Genomic DNA, 16,242 nt, shown 5'->3' with positions numbered 1-16,242 from the left:
ATCCTTAACAAAAACACTTTTTAATCATGATGTTTATCATAGCTCCTAGACAATTTGTTGTCATTGGTTATATCAGAGATGACATTATTGCAATTTTTTTAGCACAGAGCACAAACCCCAAGAAGGTAACATGTTCTAGGCTATTTCCAGTTTCTTTTCTTTCTTTTGAGCAGAACTTCCAACTCCTACATTGCAAGACAGTAGGAATTCAGTCATATTACATTTCAAACCATGTAGAGGAATCATACACAAAATTTGATTAGTAGCAGAAGTTGATTAGTACTTTCATTTATTTATTTTGCAACATTCAAAAATGAGATGAAAGCAGAAAAAAAAAAGATAATCTTTATTCACAAAAAAAATCTAGAAAGGACAAATTTGAAGTCTAATAAAAATAAATGGTTGGATACATAATTCAGTTCATATCACTGTCACAGAAAGAGAAGGGGAGGTGTAGTAGTACCACATTTGCTTTAGTCTTTCATATCCTCATTGGAAGGACTCACAGGAAGCAGATACGCAGAACAAGAATGACATGAACAAACAATACCATTAAACAAGCTTTTCTGAAGTTGATGTACACCTTGGATGGATGTGCATCAGGATGAGACAGTAACACATAAATAATGGAAAAACAATCTGGCCTGTGCCTTCCAAAGGAGCACACATGATCAACTGAACATGCCCACAGTACACACCAAGCTTGCAAAGTCCTGGCATATACAAATACACCCTGGGTGAAATCTTGGTGTAACTGAAGGAACCTGTGATCTCTGAATAATTGAGGCTAGAAGGGACCTCAGAAAATCTCCAGTACAACCTTCTGCTCAGAGTAGAACTGGCTGTCAGTTCAGATCAGGTGAATCTTGAAAACCTTCAAGAATGAAGTCTGCATTGCCTCTCTGGATAACCACTGCTTAACCATGCTAGTGGAGAAAACATTTCTCCCAAAGTCCCCATTTCAACATATGTCTGTTAACTCTTACCCTATGACTCTGCATCACTGTGCACAGCCTGGTTCCATCTCCTCCATCACTCCAGCATAAGCAGTGAGGGGCAGATGTCAGGTCCCTCCAAAGCAATCTTTTCTGAGATGAGCCAGATCTGGTCCCTCAGCCTCTCTTCAAGTACCAGGGGCATCATCATGATAATTCTTTCCTGAACTCATTCCAGTTTACTGATGTCTTTCCCATGCTCAAGAGACCAAAACAGGCCACAGTATCTAAATGTGCCATCATGAATGTTGAGGGAGATAATCCCTTCCCTTGATTTACTAACTCCACTCATCTTAAAAGAGCCCAGGGTGCTCTCAGCCAGAACACTGTCGGCTCATATTTGCCTGCTATTTATAACACATTCACATTCCCTTTCAACACAGTTGCTCCCCACAGTCAGTCACCTGTTTTGCTTCTTTTCCAGGTGCAGGACTTCACATTTGGTCCTGTCCTAGTTTCAGCCAGGACAGAGTTCATTTTATTACAGAAACCAGGAAAGATATGTGCTCAGACCCTACTGCTACACAATTCCATCTCGTGCCATTTGCAATAGGCAGGACTAAGGGACTCTTTCTCATTTCAGGATAGGGAAAAGCGTGGTGTGGTGGAGAGGAACAAGTTGGTACTTTGTTGTGGTTTTTCCCACTGCAAATAGTTTCTTTGTCTTACACCTTTTGTTCTTAATATTGTTGCCGTTACTGTTCATTATCTTATCTCATTGCTGTTTCCAGTAAGTTATTTGTATCTCAACCGGTAATTTTCACCTTTTTCTGCCTCCGCTTCACAACTGTGTCCTGGCATCAGGAAGGGAGAGGGGAAGTTGGAGATTAGAGGAAGTATCATCTGGTTTGGGAGAGTCTTAGTTGGCCAGGGGCACTGAATTGGGAGCTGCCATTCCTAAAGCACGACAGGCCCTAATGCTTTCCTGTTGGCTCAGTCTACCCAGGTCTCTCCGAATGGCAACTCTGTGCATCAGCACACTGACTGGTTCCCCCAGTTTGATGTCATCTGTACACCAGATAAATGTGCACCTGGTCTCCTCACCCAGGTCTCTGATGCTAAACAGGGCATGTCCCAACACAGACCTGTGCTTGTCACAGGCCTCCAGGTGGAACATGACCCATTAACTACTAAAACAGTCCAATCCAACTTCACAGCACCATGGAACAGGATATTGCATTGCTTATACAAAACCAAGGGGGTTTACAACAGCAATATCTCAAACTGCTTTGCGACCTACAGTAAGTTTCAAAAGGTTATTTTAAAAAGTATGTTCTTATCTTATTTGAAACTGAGTCTGTGAACATCAAGAGCCACTGTCTGTGCAGATAATATATAATCCTTAAATTATTATTTCTCCTCATACACCCCTCTAGGTAATATTTTCTTTTTTTATATATTTAGGACATATCACCATGTCAGCAACACTTACTACAAACAAAGGAAAAGAAAGTCAGATGCATACCACCCCTGAGCACAGGTGCTTACCATACATATCTTAACAGGCTGCATATAAAGAAAACACAGTAAGGAAAAAATAAGGTTTTTCCTCACTCTACAATTTGCCAAACTCATAGGCACAGGAAGTTCTGGAGGTTAAGTAAAACTGGGTTCAAAACAGTTTAGATATATTCACAGGATAAACAGTCTTTAGCCACTAAACACCAGTGATCCAAATGCAGCCTTTGGACATACTGAAGACCTACATGTCTCCCTCAGTACCTCTTACCAGCCTCTTTCAGAGAAGCATCACTGCACTAGGGTCTTTTTTCAAGGCAGTCCTCAAGTGTCTCTGACAAAGAGGAAATGTTTAAAATATGGCTTCCCACTAAAAACCCGAAAAAACAAACAAAACCACAAACTAAAAAACAACTTCCCATCAACTGTCTCATAGTATGATCTTAAGCTCTCACAGAAAGTTCCTACCATTTTGTCTCAGCTCCCACAGAACTCCAGGCTTGTGTTAAATACCCCTACCAGGCTATGTTGCAATATCATGCAATGTGACATAAGAAACAAATCAATTCAGAGATCCAAGTCTGGATCTGAATACTTGGACTAATTAAAAGAATGTTTGTACTTCTACAAATCAGTATCTCTATTAACAGGCTAAGTCAGCATCCTCTATGAAATAGTATCCATTCCTCAAGGAGCTGGCTAACCTGGAGAAAAAAAATCTGTTACTTGTTTCAGATAACTATTTTCCAACTCTTTCTACAAAACTCTCCTTTGCTGTGCTGCCTACAAAACTTCAGCAATATTCTGAGGATAGAGGTGCTGAATTCAGGGCCTACCATCATGCAGACAAATACCACTTAGCCATTCACTGTGGAGCATGGTGGTTCATTTCTTTGTTTGCTAAACAGTTGATGCGAAGTAAATAAGGGTTGGGATTTCTGGGAGACACAGCAGATTTTTCTGTTAGACGACCTAAAAGAGAAATATTTTATTTTTTTCCTAACTCAGGAGACAGAATTGTTTCCTGCTAATTAGGTATGAGGCAATGAAATGTTAGATAGGTAGCTGGGCAGCTAAAAATGTAGTGAGAAAGAGGGGAAGGTGATGTGATATAGGATGAATAAAGTATTTGGATATGATATGATGAGATAAAACATTTGGATACAATATTTGTAGGGTTATTGTTACACTAATTATATTGAAAATTCAGAAGCAGAGTATATGTAATAAAAGCAGGGTTCGTATAATAAAAATCAAATCCAGTGGTTTGATTTACATAGCTTATAAAAGCCCATGTATGTGGTGCTTCCTGCAAAATGGTGATTCTATCTTTTTATCTCAACAGAACAAGTAAGTACAAAAGGGATCTCAAAACACTGGTGGAGTTATGCATTTAAAGAATCTCCTCTTTGATTTAGTAACAAAGGAACTTTCTGCTTACATAGATGAATAACTTGCTTTTAGGTATCAAATTATTTCTTCTTTGATATTACAGTTTATACCAAGTATGACTTTGAACAGGAACCATCTGCAAAATGAATGCTTTGCATTTGCATAATGATCCTGGTTAGTCCCTAAACCTATTATAAAATGCATATAATAAAAATGACAACAAACCTACACAACTTACAGCTATGTGTCACAGTCAAAATCTAAATCTCACAACAAATACCACTTTCCCAGCAAGGTATTAGTTCTTATCATCTTCCTAGCTCTATGCAGAAGAATCAGAGCTGTTCCTGTGCCCTGAACAAATGTTTCTAGGAATTATAATTGGCTGATTTCTGAAATGCATTATTAATGCCATTTTTATTTTTATGAGAGGTATTTGAATAAACAACTTTTCTCCTAGTTGGAGTTTCTATAGGTATGTCAGATGACAGCAAGTAATTTGCCTGAGATTTCTAGAAAACACTACTGGAGTTCAGTGGGAACTGAACCCCGATGCACAGATATACTTTATGAAGTCTCAGACTTGGTTCACAAATCTGTTATTTCTGATTCATGGGATTATGGACACATTTCAGTATGATGTCAAACACTGTCACTGCTCCAGTGATTTCAATGGGAGGATCATAGGCAGTGACAGAACTGTGACCTGGCTACAGGAGCCTAAGTGCATTTTCTGCTGTCATAAGAAGATAATTTTGCTAAATTATATGTGTTTCTTAATTGCTCCACACATTATTAATTTACAGCTGACTCACCTTCAAGCCTCCCCCACACCCAGGATCACAAGAAATAAACAATATGTACTTGTTGTGCCTGGGGATCAGAGAGTACCATATCCACACTGCCATGCCTTTAATTGGCCAAATGTTTTCTGTATTTTACAAATTGACATGTAGAGCTACAGTACTTTTGGGTTTTCCATCTGTTTTTCCAGAAAAGTATGACTGAGTTTACCAGGAATGATGAGGTTCACAGAAGAATTACTGTGCAGAATACAGAACCATAATGTGGGGGGACAGGTTAAACAGTACCTTTTAACTCCCTATTTCTCCTGTCAACCCCAGCCTTAAAATTGCATTTTCTGCCTCAGTCGTATCACTGGACCATTTTCTGTCTCTTAAGGGCAAGTGGGGTTCCTCAGCTCCATTCCTGTATGGCTACACTATGCCAGTGACAGCAACTTTGCTAGGACAGCTGCTATGAGTTTTTTCCCAGATCTTCCAGTCTTCTAATTTTCTCTGTGAGTAGATCCCTTTGTCTTTCTAAATCATTGTATTCAGGTCTCCCCTATTCAACATTTTCTCATATCTAATCACAGACGACAAACAGACAAGTGTGACACTAGTTGAACTTCAAGCCAGTTCACCAGTGTTGGTGTTTCAGCAGTGGTACAGCCAGGCTTCTGCATACTCTCCCACTGTCTCCAGTCAGAGGGACCTGGGACGCGTTACCAGCACTGAAGGGTCTCTCTGGCCAAACCTCAGGAGCAGATATAAACTGGTCTACAGGCTGGACAACTGTTTCTTGTCCATTTATCAGCCCCAGTCTTCCCAGAAGCATGCTGCTTTTCACCCCATCTCACAATAGATGAGTGCTACAGCAACAGAGAGGGTGGCAGGCTGGACAAGGGGCCACATGTGATCTAGAGTTAGATAATGAACCCCCCTGCTCTCTGTAACATTTCACATTACCACATGCCCTTTTATTACACTGTTGCCCTTGCACTAGGTTCTGCTGTGTTGGAATACAGGACAGACTTTTGTCTGGCTACAGTGCATCTACCACAAAATCTTTCAGTCTTTACTAAATAGAAATACTTTTCTAATAGAATATTTTTCTGGACTCAGATTCTAGCCACTGACTTCTATTATGCCTTCTGTTCCTATAAAAGTGACCTTTTAGTAGCCCCTTATTTTCCATCATGTATTTTCTCCCCATGAAAACACTTAAATGTTACAAACAACCAACATTCTAGTTTCATTTTAAGAAGAGAACTCAAATGTTAAATTTAGCGTTCTCCTTAAGTAATTGGAGGTCGTGTAAAAAATATCTTGTTGTCCCTCATTTCTACATTCTCCTAATTAGAGCCAAATGTTAGAAATATCCTTAGAAAGACAGAAATAGGCAAGACATCCCTGCTTGGCCTGGTTACACAGCATGACTCAATAGTGGCCACAGATTTGCAACACATTCAAACTTTATAAAAAAGGAGGAAAAAGAGCAGTACTTATGCAGGCAGTGAGACAAAGTTGTTCCCTGCAAATCTAGCATAGCATTGAGCACTTACAAATTATTAACTAGCATGGAAGTTAAAGAATTTATTTCTAACAAAAGGAAACAAAAAATACCTCAACTGGAATAGCAAAACTATACAAATCATAAACTACAGTTTTTACTCTGATTTAACTTCCAGTAAGAAAAAAAATTAATCACATTTGAAGAGCCATAATATTCCAACATTACCTGGAAGGAAGGCCTTCCTCCCTTTAATGCCTGAAGTTTTCATATGTTATTGATAACCTGCTTCATTCAAAGTTCCAAAATTATTTCTGCACTGATTTAATATATATATATTTTTTTTTTGCAACTAGAACTTTAAAAAAACAGCTTGAGAAGTTTTACTGATTATTTGTTAAATTAACTAAAAATACATTTCTTCATTTTAAAGCCAGATTCAGGCTTAAAATTGCAACTGAGTTTCACAGCTTTGAGAGATTTGAGATTCGAGCAGTTAGTTAGCAAATTCACTGGCTGAGACACTAATGCAACAGTGTATTAGCTGTTCTTCTAGCCTCAGTGGTTTCCTGACAACCTGGTAAAAAACTCAAGCCTTCTAAACAAGATGACTTCTGGGTGGCGAGGGGAGAGCAGTGGATGTTGTTTATCTCACCTTCAGTAATGGCTTTGACACTGTCTCTCACAACAACCTAGCAGACCAGCCATGTGGTTTGGTCAGATAAGTGGATAGGAAGGTAAACTGACTACAAAACGACCAGCTGATCTTTACAAGTTGCAGTTAGCAGCACCAAGTCTGGCAAGACACAGCTGGAGTACCCCAGCCGAAGATGTTGGGGCCAAGACAATTTAGCCTCTTCATCAATTATGTGGATGCTAGGCCAGTGGGTACCCTCAGCAAGTCCACAGATGATACAAAACTGGGAGCAGTGTCTGATGCACTAGAGCACCTTGCTGCCATCCAGAAATACCTGGACATGCTGAAGAAATTGGCCAACAGAAACGTTGTGCAGTTCAACAAAATTAAATGCCACCTGGGCAGGAGTAATTCCAAACACCACTATAGGCTGGGAAGCAGCTCCCTGAAGAAGGACCTGGGCATCTTGATGAAAAAGCTATAAGCCAACAATGCACCCCTGCAGCAAAGCAGGCCAACAGTGTCCAGCACTGCATTAAGCAGAGCATCACTACGAAGTCAAGGAAGGTGATCCCTCCCCTCTCCTCAGTCCTGGTGAGACAAAGTTGGAAGGCTGGGTCCAGTGCTGAGATCCCCAAAAAAGAGAGACACAGGCGTGGTAGACTGAGTCAGCCAAAGGACCAGGAAGACTGAGAGGGCTTGGAGCATCTGACAAATTAAGAGAGGCTGACAGAGCTGGCAGTGTTCAGCCTGGAGAAGCTCAAGTACATCCTAATCAGCCTACCCATTCCTCATGGGGGGAAGCAAAAAAGATGGAGCCAGGCTCTTTTCAGTGGTGTCCAGTGACAGGATGACAAGCAACAGGGAGAAATTCAAATACAGGAAACTCAATTTAAACACAAGAAAACTTCTCACTGAGAGAGTGACTGAACACCAGACCAGGCTGCTCAGAGAGGTTGTGGAGTCTCCATCCTTGGAGAAGCTCAGATTCTGATGGCTTACAGTACTGAGCAACATGTTCTGTCTGACTGTGATCTCAGCAGGAGGTGTTAGTTTAGGTTATGTCCAAGGGTTATTGCCACCCTCATCCATTCTGTGATGTTGTGACTATGCACGAGAAAATAGAAACTCTTTTCACTAGAGACATAATTTTGCCACTCTAAGCAATCACTTGCCTTTCATTGCAAACTGTTTTTGAAACTTTCATGATATGTGGAATTGTTCTCTTGGCCATTTTGATAAACATTTTTTTCCATAAAATCAATCACTCTGTTAAGAGGAATTAAATCCTTCCAGTCTGAAAGAGCATGTGTTTTCAGGGTGAAAAAGCAGGAAGAGGAGAATATTACAGGATGAATTTCTTATGTTAAGAGAAAATACAACTGGCAATATTTAGAGAAGACAGCAAATGGACACTCAGAATTGGCTTTGTCAACACCTGTGATAAGTGGAACTATTCATATGCTTGAAGTTAGGCTTGTGATTAAGAACACTGAACAAGGATCAGAGTATCATGCAAGGAAGCCCCTTGAATTCTGTTTAGCAGATAGACAAAGTTTAGAGCAACAAAATCAGCCAAGCAAGGCAGACTAATATAAATGCCGCCATATCCCTGGCTGTCTTTTCACTGCTTGTCCTACTAATAAAGATATACCCCCAACCCCTAAAGTTACATCTTATTTACTTACAGAGTTTCTATGCCACAGATACCGATTCACAATCAGTTTGGTCTACACTCATAAAGTTCTTAGGAAATTATTTTCATTCCAAACTCCTAAATATGGACATTAGAAAAAGACACTAAGGTTTCTAGATATGTTCAGATAGAGCCTAAAAGCTTTGCTACTAGGAAACTGAGGTCACTCTCAAACACACATACATGTGGATTTACAATGCACATCATCCTGAGATACCCACTGATGTGCATCACAGTCATATGTCAGATAGAAAAGTCTGGACACGTATGACATGCACCATACACCATAATGGAAGCTTTGTTTTCTTCATTATAGGGCCATCTTAGCAGAAACAGGGCACCAGGGTACCACAAATGTAAGATACTCTAACCTCCATTGTGCTTTAAGGTCAAGGGGACCTTAAAGGAGGACAGGAGAGATCTAATCACTTTCACTGTTGCTCATTAATAAATTAGCTTGGCAAGTTGTCCTCATTTTAGAGGGAAAATAAAATTCTAATTTGGGGATAGAAAATTTTAGAATAGTGTTGAAAGGGATTCCCATTGCAGCTGCATTGTGGTTTGAAGAGTTGGTTGTTTTGGGTGTGCAAGTTGCTTTTCTCATAATTCAACACACCTGAGAGCTGTCTGCTTTTATATTGCTCAGAAAATATCACTTCCTATAAGTACAGTGAACAAATACAACTTAACGACACTCAGAGTTATTTTTTATTATTACCTTGAACATTTTGAGAACTCTTTTCTATTATTATATTGACGAAAAGAAATATGTGAGGAAACAATTTCTCCCTTGCTTGTTTTCTCTCCTTCACACAAAAAACCCAAGGCATCCCCAAGATTATTTTAACATTGAACACAAAAATTTAAAAATGTGGCTCAGGTTCCTTATCAAAAACCAGTAAATTTTATAAGGAAAGACTGATCAGCCTTCCTCATCTTTTGTAGACAACAAAGGGCCCCAAGAGGTCTCCAGTTCCCCTTATGTTTTGGTAAAAGCAAACTGCAGTTCAGATAAAAAGAGAAATTCCATATTTTGGCCTTGAGAAACAGATTCTATTGAAATGAGCAAATGAATCTCAGGAGTGGGGAGATGCTCTGAACATTTAAGCTGCCTGCTCTAGTCTCTTGAACCTCATAAAGTGCACCTAGGTTTCAAGGATATTTTTACTAATACTGGATTTAGGAAGCTCTGATTTACTACTGAAAAAAATGTCCATTAAGCCATTTTTAAATCCTAACATGTTGCAAAATAAAAATAAAAAGCAAAGCAGCAAATACAGCTGGCAGTGCCTGGTTTCTGTGAGCTCCTCTGCTATTTGTATCACTCCACCACGCAGAGCTCACTCCAAATGGATGTTCTGGCAGAGGTCCCAGACACACATGCCATCAAGTCACAAGCCGCTCATCGTCACACCACTCTCGATAATGAGAGCTACAGCAGCAGTTCTTCAACATCTTTTCCTCTATGCAATCCTGGGATACATTCGTTATGAACTCCTGCCATCCCCAGCCAGATGGAGAACTGCTGACTCCCGGAGAAACAAGGAAGGGAGAGGTGGGGAACTGCAGGCTGCCCCATGGGGAAGAGGTTTCTCCTGCAAGGAAAACCATGGGGAGGGCAGCTAGCAGTGACTGGGCAGGGGTAGCCAGAGCAGGCACCCAGATCTGACCACAGCTAGAGGAGGGTAGGCTGGCAGCCTCCACAGCTGAAGGCCGGTACTGACTGGCCACTATTCCCACAATGCTCCGTGCTGTGTTTGCCCTCCTCCTTCATCTTCCTCAAACAGCTGAAGGCTCCACAACCCCGCTAGCCCTGCCCCAGCCACTTCCTCCCAGGTGCTCCTTTTGCTCTGCTCTCTGAAGCACACAAAGCACAACCTTCCCCAACCCCACCCCAGTATATTCCACATTCCCCAACAGGCAGAGGTGTGTCCTGGCTTGGCAAGCCACTGAGCTGCATCACTGGGAAAGGAGAACAGCAAAACATTATATGGTGTGAAAAGCTGGATGAGAGGGTAGGTAGCTGGTATGTGAGAGGAGGAAGATTCAGAGGGAAAAGCTGCAAAGCAAAGTTGAGTCCAGGTGAGACACTGAGTGGTAGGCACAGCAACAGCAGGAGAGAGAAAAAAGTAGACAAAGATCTTCCTTCAAAAGAGCTGGAAAGAATTATGTAGGATTGTGACCACATTTTTCCTCAACCATCCAGGCTTGCCTTCCAGCTAAGCAAAAAATAGGAAAGCTCATTTTTTTATTGTACACAGGGAAGCTCTGGGAAGCTTCTTTTGAGAAGAGTGGCTATTCCTCATTCAGGGGACAAGAAACAGAATTTTTTTTGCACATTGCTTCAAGCACTGAGATAATCCAAGTGCAAACTTTCTCCTGAAGCCTGGAAACAGCCCTAAGCATATACCAAATACTGATGAGCTGCAGTTAGTTCATTTCAGAAAGCAATGGAAAGGAACGGCAAAAAGATCTACCAGACTGTGACAGCATATGTGTATGCTGAAAAGTGAAATGGATGCTTTTGGAAGTGGCCAGAAAGGATGACAGGTGAGGACAGAGGCCTTAGCTACACTCAGGTTTAATAGAAAGGACTGAGGGTTTGGAAACCAGAAAGTGGAAGCATGAGCAGCTTGAGGTTTTTATGAGAAAAATCACAAAGATTGTGATGACTGGGAGGAAATGGGGAGAACTCTCTAAGGAAGGCACTGAAACATATGCGTATACATTTCATCATTGTCTTGCTCTCTAGGCCAAGAATGTAACACATACATATGTTCTCTATGCTCCATGCTGGGTACTTGGGTGGGTTTGGGGCTACACTGCATCACCAAGAGGGAGGAAACACTATTGATCAGGATCTAGCATAGGTCTTACCATCCATTAGAAACCACCACAGACCTGAAGTCAGATTTACCATTCTGCTAAATCAATGAATTCACACTACATACAAGGCAAAGACTAAGGAGGATGAAGGCAGTTTCTCATTGCTTTTTTTTGGATGCAACATGAACTTCATTATACAACTTTAAATCAGCCTCTCATGTGCACGAAAGAGGTCCCTCTTTCTTACAGGCCCACTAGCTGAGGTGGCTGGCAGATGAACTTGTTGGCACATTCTGAGGTGCTAGTGGCCATTCAGAGGATAGGCAGCATGAAAAATCAGCAGGCATCTCTGGGTTATGAGATTTTGGATGGTTTATCTTACCCACCTTTTTGGTCAGTATAGCTGAATAGGAGAAAAAGCTGTGGTGTGTTCCAAGAAAAAGAAGGCTTCTGAGGGAGAAGAAGATGACAAGCATTTAGACAGTCTGGTATGTGCCAGCAAAAGCAGGGACATCATAAGGGTGGAAATTTGTTGCCTTTTCCTGATGTATGTGTGAGTCCAGCAGGGCTGTGGCAACCTCAGCCAGCACTGAGTCCTGCATGAGGCATTTTTGGAGTGGTACAGCTTCAAGCATGCCCCTCCTTGCAAGAAAGATGTTGTGCAGAGTGACATTTAAAACACATTTCATCATCAGGGCATATACTGTTCTTTCATAATATCAGTTATCTGCCAATAAATCATTAAAATGAAAAATTGCTTTCCAAGACAGCACAGGCCTTTACCACACCTGCCCGACTTCAGCAGCACAAGCTGAGAACTTTTCTAGAGGGATTTTGGGTTTTGGTGGGGCTCCTTCTTGCTATGTTTTGCACATTTCAGCCGGCCAGAGACTTTTGCCCAACAGAATCATGGTATGTGAGAAAACTTCAGGCTTAAATAGTTAATGTCAAATATTAGAAGTATAGTTCTCAAAGGGAACCTGAAGATAAAAGCAAATCACAACTGAAATCTCTATTATAAGTAAGTCTGCAGTAAAAGTCCAATTCAGCTGTTCCTAGGGAGAATTGCAGATTTGGAAGAAAAAAATGCTTTGAAAGTACAGGGCTTCAACCAAGTTATTACAATGAAGTGAAGAAATGGATGTTACTCCTGTCACCTGTAAATGCTACAGGGTGGACCCAAGTCAGTCTCTACTCACAGCTACTAGTGCCACCATGACAAGCACAGGCACGCATATTGTCAGCAATGTAGTTTTCTCAGCATTGAGACTATAACTTAATTTACTGCGGTTGACATAAAGTAAACACCAGCTATTGAAAAGGATATTGCCTGTATCATTAGAATCCACTGAAAAAATACCACTGGAGAAAAGGAACAGCTTTGACCCAGGAAAATCCAAGTGAGGAAAAAGAAAAGCAAGGCAGCAGAAAGATCAACTTTCTGGCCCATCAGTCTAAAAGAACAAGCATTAAATCTTCAAATGGGTTGTTGATCCTGTGTCTGGTTCTGAAGGTATTCTGCAGAAATGCAGGCATTATGCACTGCTTACTTACAATTTGCTTGGCTAAAAACACACAGTTAGTGTATCCTATGATATTGGACCTTGAATGGAAGAAGTGTGAAATGTGTCCCAGGATACATGCCAGGAAAAGGAGTAGGAAGGTATTGCTTTGGGAAGCAGCAAGTCTTAGCTTTTTGAAGGCTGTTTCAGGGAGGCAAGATACAGTCTTAAAGCAGTGGCCTGTGCATGCTGGATAAACTGCCAAGAACCAGGTCTGATGCAGAGGGAAACAACCAGTCTTCTGCAGAGCTATGGGAGAGCTGATTTCACTACCAGCTGCTGTCTGCTTTGGACCTGCTTTCCCCTTAGATACTGTTGAAAAAGACTCTCTTTGCCCACATCAATAATCCTAACTCATAAAATAAACCTGGACTATAATAAATGAAGCACTTGTTGCTGTGCACTGGCTGACTACCGGCAGTGCACTTGTACTCTTGATTGACCACTCAATTAAGCTGAGCTCAGAGTCTTCCACCAAAGACACTATTCGCTTCTGTCAGATGGCAGAAAGTATTGTAATCCCAAGAAGGATTAGTGGAGCTGTATCGTTTTACATTATGTGGGAAGTAGACTATTTACCTTAAACTGCATTTAATTTCCTATGCTACTTATTTCAGCTTTTCCTAGGAGTTATTATTGAGATCCTGAAAAGGGAAGGAGAGCTACACTGGGTATTAAGACTCAACAAGATAGGTTTGGCATCTGAGACACACATTCTGAGATAACAGAGCAGTGAAATTCAGTTCCTAAAAACAAGCTTGAATTCTGCTGATGTGATATTTTCTTGTGTTTCATATTTACTAGTCTAGTGTTTCCTTCCCTCTTCTTTTTTTTTCTTTTAATTTAAAATAATTTGTAAAATAGTAGGCAATAATAATAAATCTCTACTTGCAGCCTCCAGTGACTGACAGAGGGATTGACTTCCTCATTAAGAACAGGATAGGGAAGTGCAAGCTTAAGGCAAATACTGCCACGGTTTCCTCTGAATACTGAGCACCACTGGACTTAGGCCCTGAGAATAAAAGAATGAGAGTGGAGAGAATATGAAAATTTCAGAAAAGGACTAAAAGACAGAATACTTCTGAGGAAATATCTGGAAAAGTGAAAGTATAAAATGAGAAAAAGAATGGCTTGTTTAATGCAGAAAGTAATTAGAGAAATGATAGGAAAGAAGGCACCTTCTACTTTCATAGAACCAGTGAAAATAAAAAGCCAGTATGTTTAAAGAAAAACAGCAAATGGCAACAAGCTATTACCTAATTTCTGTATCTTAAAAAAATAAATTTTAATTATTTACTTATCCCTTCCTTTTTTTGTTTTGTTGGTAAAATCACTCTCTTTCAGAGGGAAGTGTTTGTTTGTTTAATGTAGTAAGAACATACATGCAATTACTATTTGTGGGGTTTTTGCTCCATGAAGTGTAATTAAACCATATTAAACAGTTTAAAAGATAACAGAGTAAAAAATTAGAAATCTCTGTTTCACTGCTTTCCATGCTTAAAAATAAACTCAGTGAATTGATGGCTTTATGTTTTCAAATTCTAAGTAGAACATTTCTTAGTTCCAGAATTCCTGGAAAACAGTAACTAAGAAAAAAACTAGGAACAGCAAAAGCTCAACAAATAGCAACTGTAACTTAATAAAAATTTACTTAATTTCATACTCAGCTGCAGGAAACACCTGCAATTGTAACAGAAATTTTGGTCTCTTACTCAACTATCAGACTGAAATAGTTCATCAGTACTTTAATATGTTTTTAATGTGGGTTTTGCCAGGGACGAAGGATCATCCACTAATTATTCAAAAGCTTTAAACTTTCCTATTCTACAGTAAAAAAAAAAAAAAATTAAAGCTCTGACTGTGACTTTAATATTTTCCCACTTACTGCAGAATATTTGCATGATTGTTAAGAAATAATTCTGAATGTTTCCTTCACCTTCAGGCTCAAATGCCCAATGAGAATTTATCATATTAGAATTAATCATATTAAAGGAATACGCTGCCCTCATCTATTACTTAGACTTTTTGAAAGCTTCAGACAGTAAAAATCAATTTACAGAAGTATCTTCATTTTTCAGGAAAGTATTCTTAGAAATTGCAGCTTGGTAATACATGCAGTCAAATATTAAAATGCTTTCCTGCAGTGCTGCAATGCTGGGTGTTTCTGGTATGCACTGTAGTCAGATGTTCATTTAATACAATAGCAAACAGTATTAAATTTATCAACTTTTACTATGCTGTGTGCAACTGCCCAGTGTTAAATCTTTCTATTAAGCAATTCAGCAACTGGATGGCAGGGAAGATGACTGGCCTGGCTGGATAGAATTTTGGCTGGAACTCAGGAAAAAAAAAGAGAGTTTATGACCTTTGGAAGAAGGGGGTAAGCAACTAAGGAGGATTACATGGATGCCGTGAAGTTATGCAGGGAGAAATTCAGAAGTGTCAAAGCCCACCTAGAACTTAACCTGGACAGTGCACCCTTGGTAAGTTTGCAAGCAGCACCAAGTTAGACAGGAGTATTGATCTGCTGGAGGGTAGGAAGGCTCTGCAGAGGGATCTGGACAGGCTGGATCAATAGGCCAAGGCCACGCTTGGGTCACAATAACTCCATCCAGCACTACAGGCTGGGGGAAGAGTCACTGGGAAGCTGCTCAGAAGGAAAGGACCTGGGGCAATAGCAGCTGTATATGAGCCAGTGTGTGCCCAGGTGACCAAGAAAGCCAAGAGCATCCTGGCCTGTGTCAGCAACAGTGTGGCCAGCAGAACCAGGGCAGTGATTGTCCCTCTGTACTCAGTCTTGTGAGGCCGCACCTCAAATATCGTGTCCAGTTCGGAGCCCCTCATTATGGGAGAGACATTGAGGGGCTGGAGCATCCAGAGAAGGGCAATGAAGGTTGAAGGTCACAAGTCTTAAGAGGAACACTACAGAAACTAATGTTATTTAGCCCAGAGCAAAATGGGCTTAGAGGAGAACTTACCACCCTCTACAACTGCCTGAAGGAGACTGCAGACAGGCATGCGTTGGTCTCTTCTCCCAGGTAACAAGATGAAACAGCCTCACATTGCACCAGATGAGGTTTGGATTGGGTGTTAGGAAAAATTTCTTCACTGAAAGAGTGGGCAAGCATCAGAACAGGCTACCCAGGAAAAAGGTGGAATCAGCATCCCAGGAAGTACTCAAAAAACATGCAGATGTGGTGCTTAGGGACATGGTTTAGTGGTGAACATGATGGTACTGGATTAATGGCTGGACTTGGTGATCTTAAGGGTCTTTTCTAACCTAAATGATTCCATGATTGTATGAAAAATCTCCTAAATAAAGGTGATCATGTAGGCAAAGAATGAGCAGCAGAGGGAAAGGGAATATGGGGAAAATTGTAA

General features: G+C 40.5%; 1 protein-coding gene across 2 annotated transcripts in view; it reads right to left on the bottom strand.

Annotated features, from left to right (window-relative positions):
- CRADD (CASP2 and RIPK1 domain containing adaptor with death domain) overlaps nucleotides 1–16,242 on the bottom strand; it is an 89,507-nt gene that overhangs the window by 25,018 nt on the left and 48,247 nt on the right. The window lies entirely within an intron of this gene.

The sequence above is a fragment of the Taeniopygia guttata genome, chromosome 1A (genome assembly GCF_048771995.1).
Source record: "Taeniopygia guttata chromosome 1A, bTaeGut7.mat, whole genome shotgun sequence".
Classification (NCBI taxonomy): domain Eukaryota; kingdom Metazoa; phylum Chordata; class Aves; order Passeriformes; family Estrildidae; genus Taeniopygia; species Taeniopygia guttata.
This window is presented reverse-complemented; position numbering and strand designations above follow the sequence as displayed.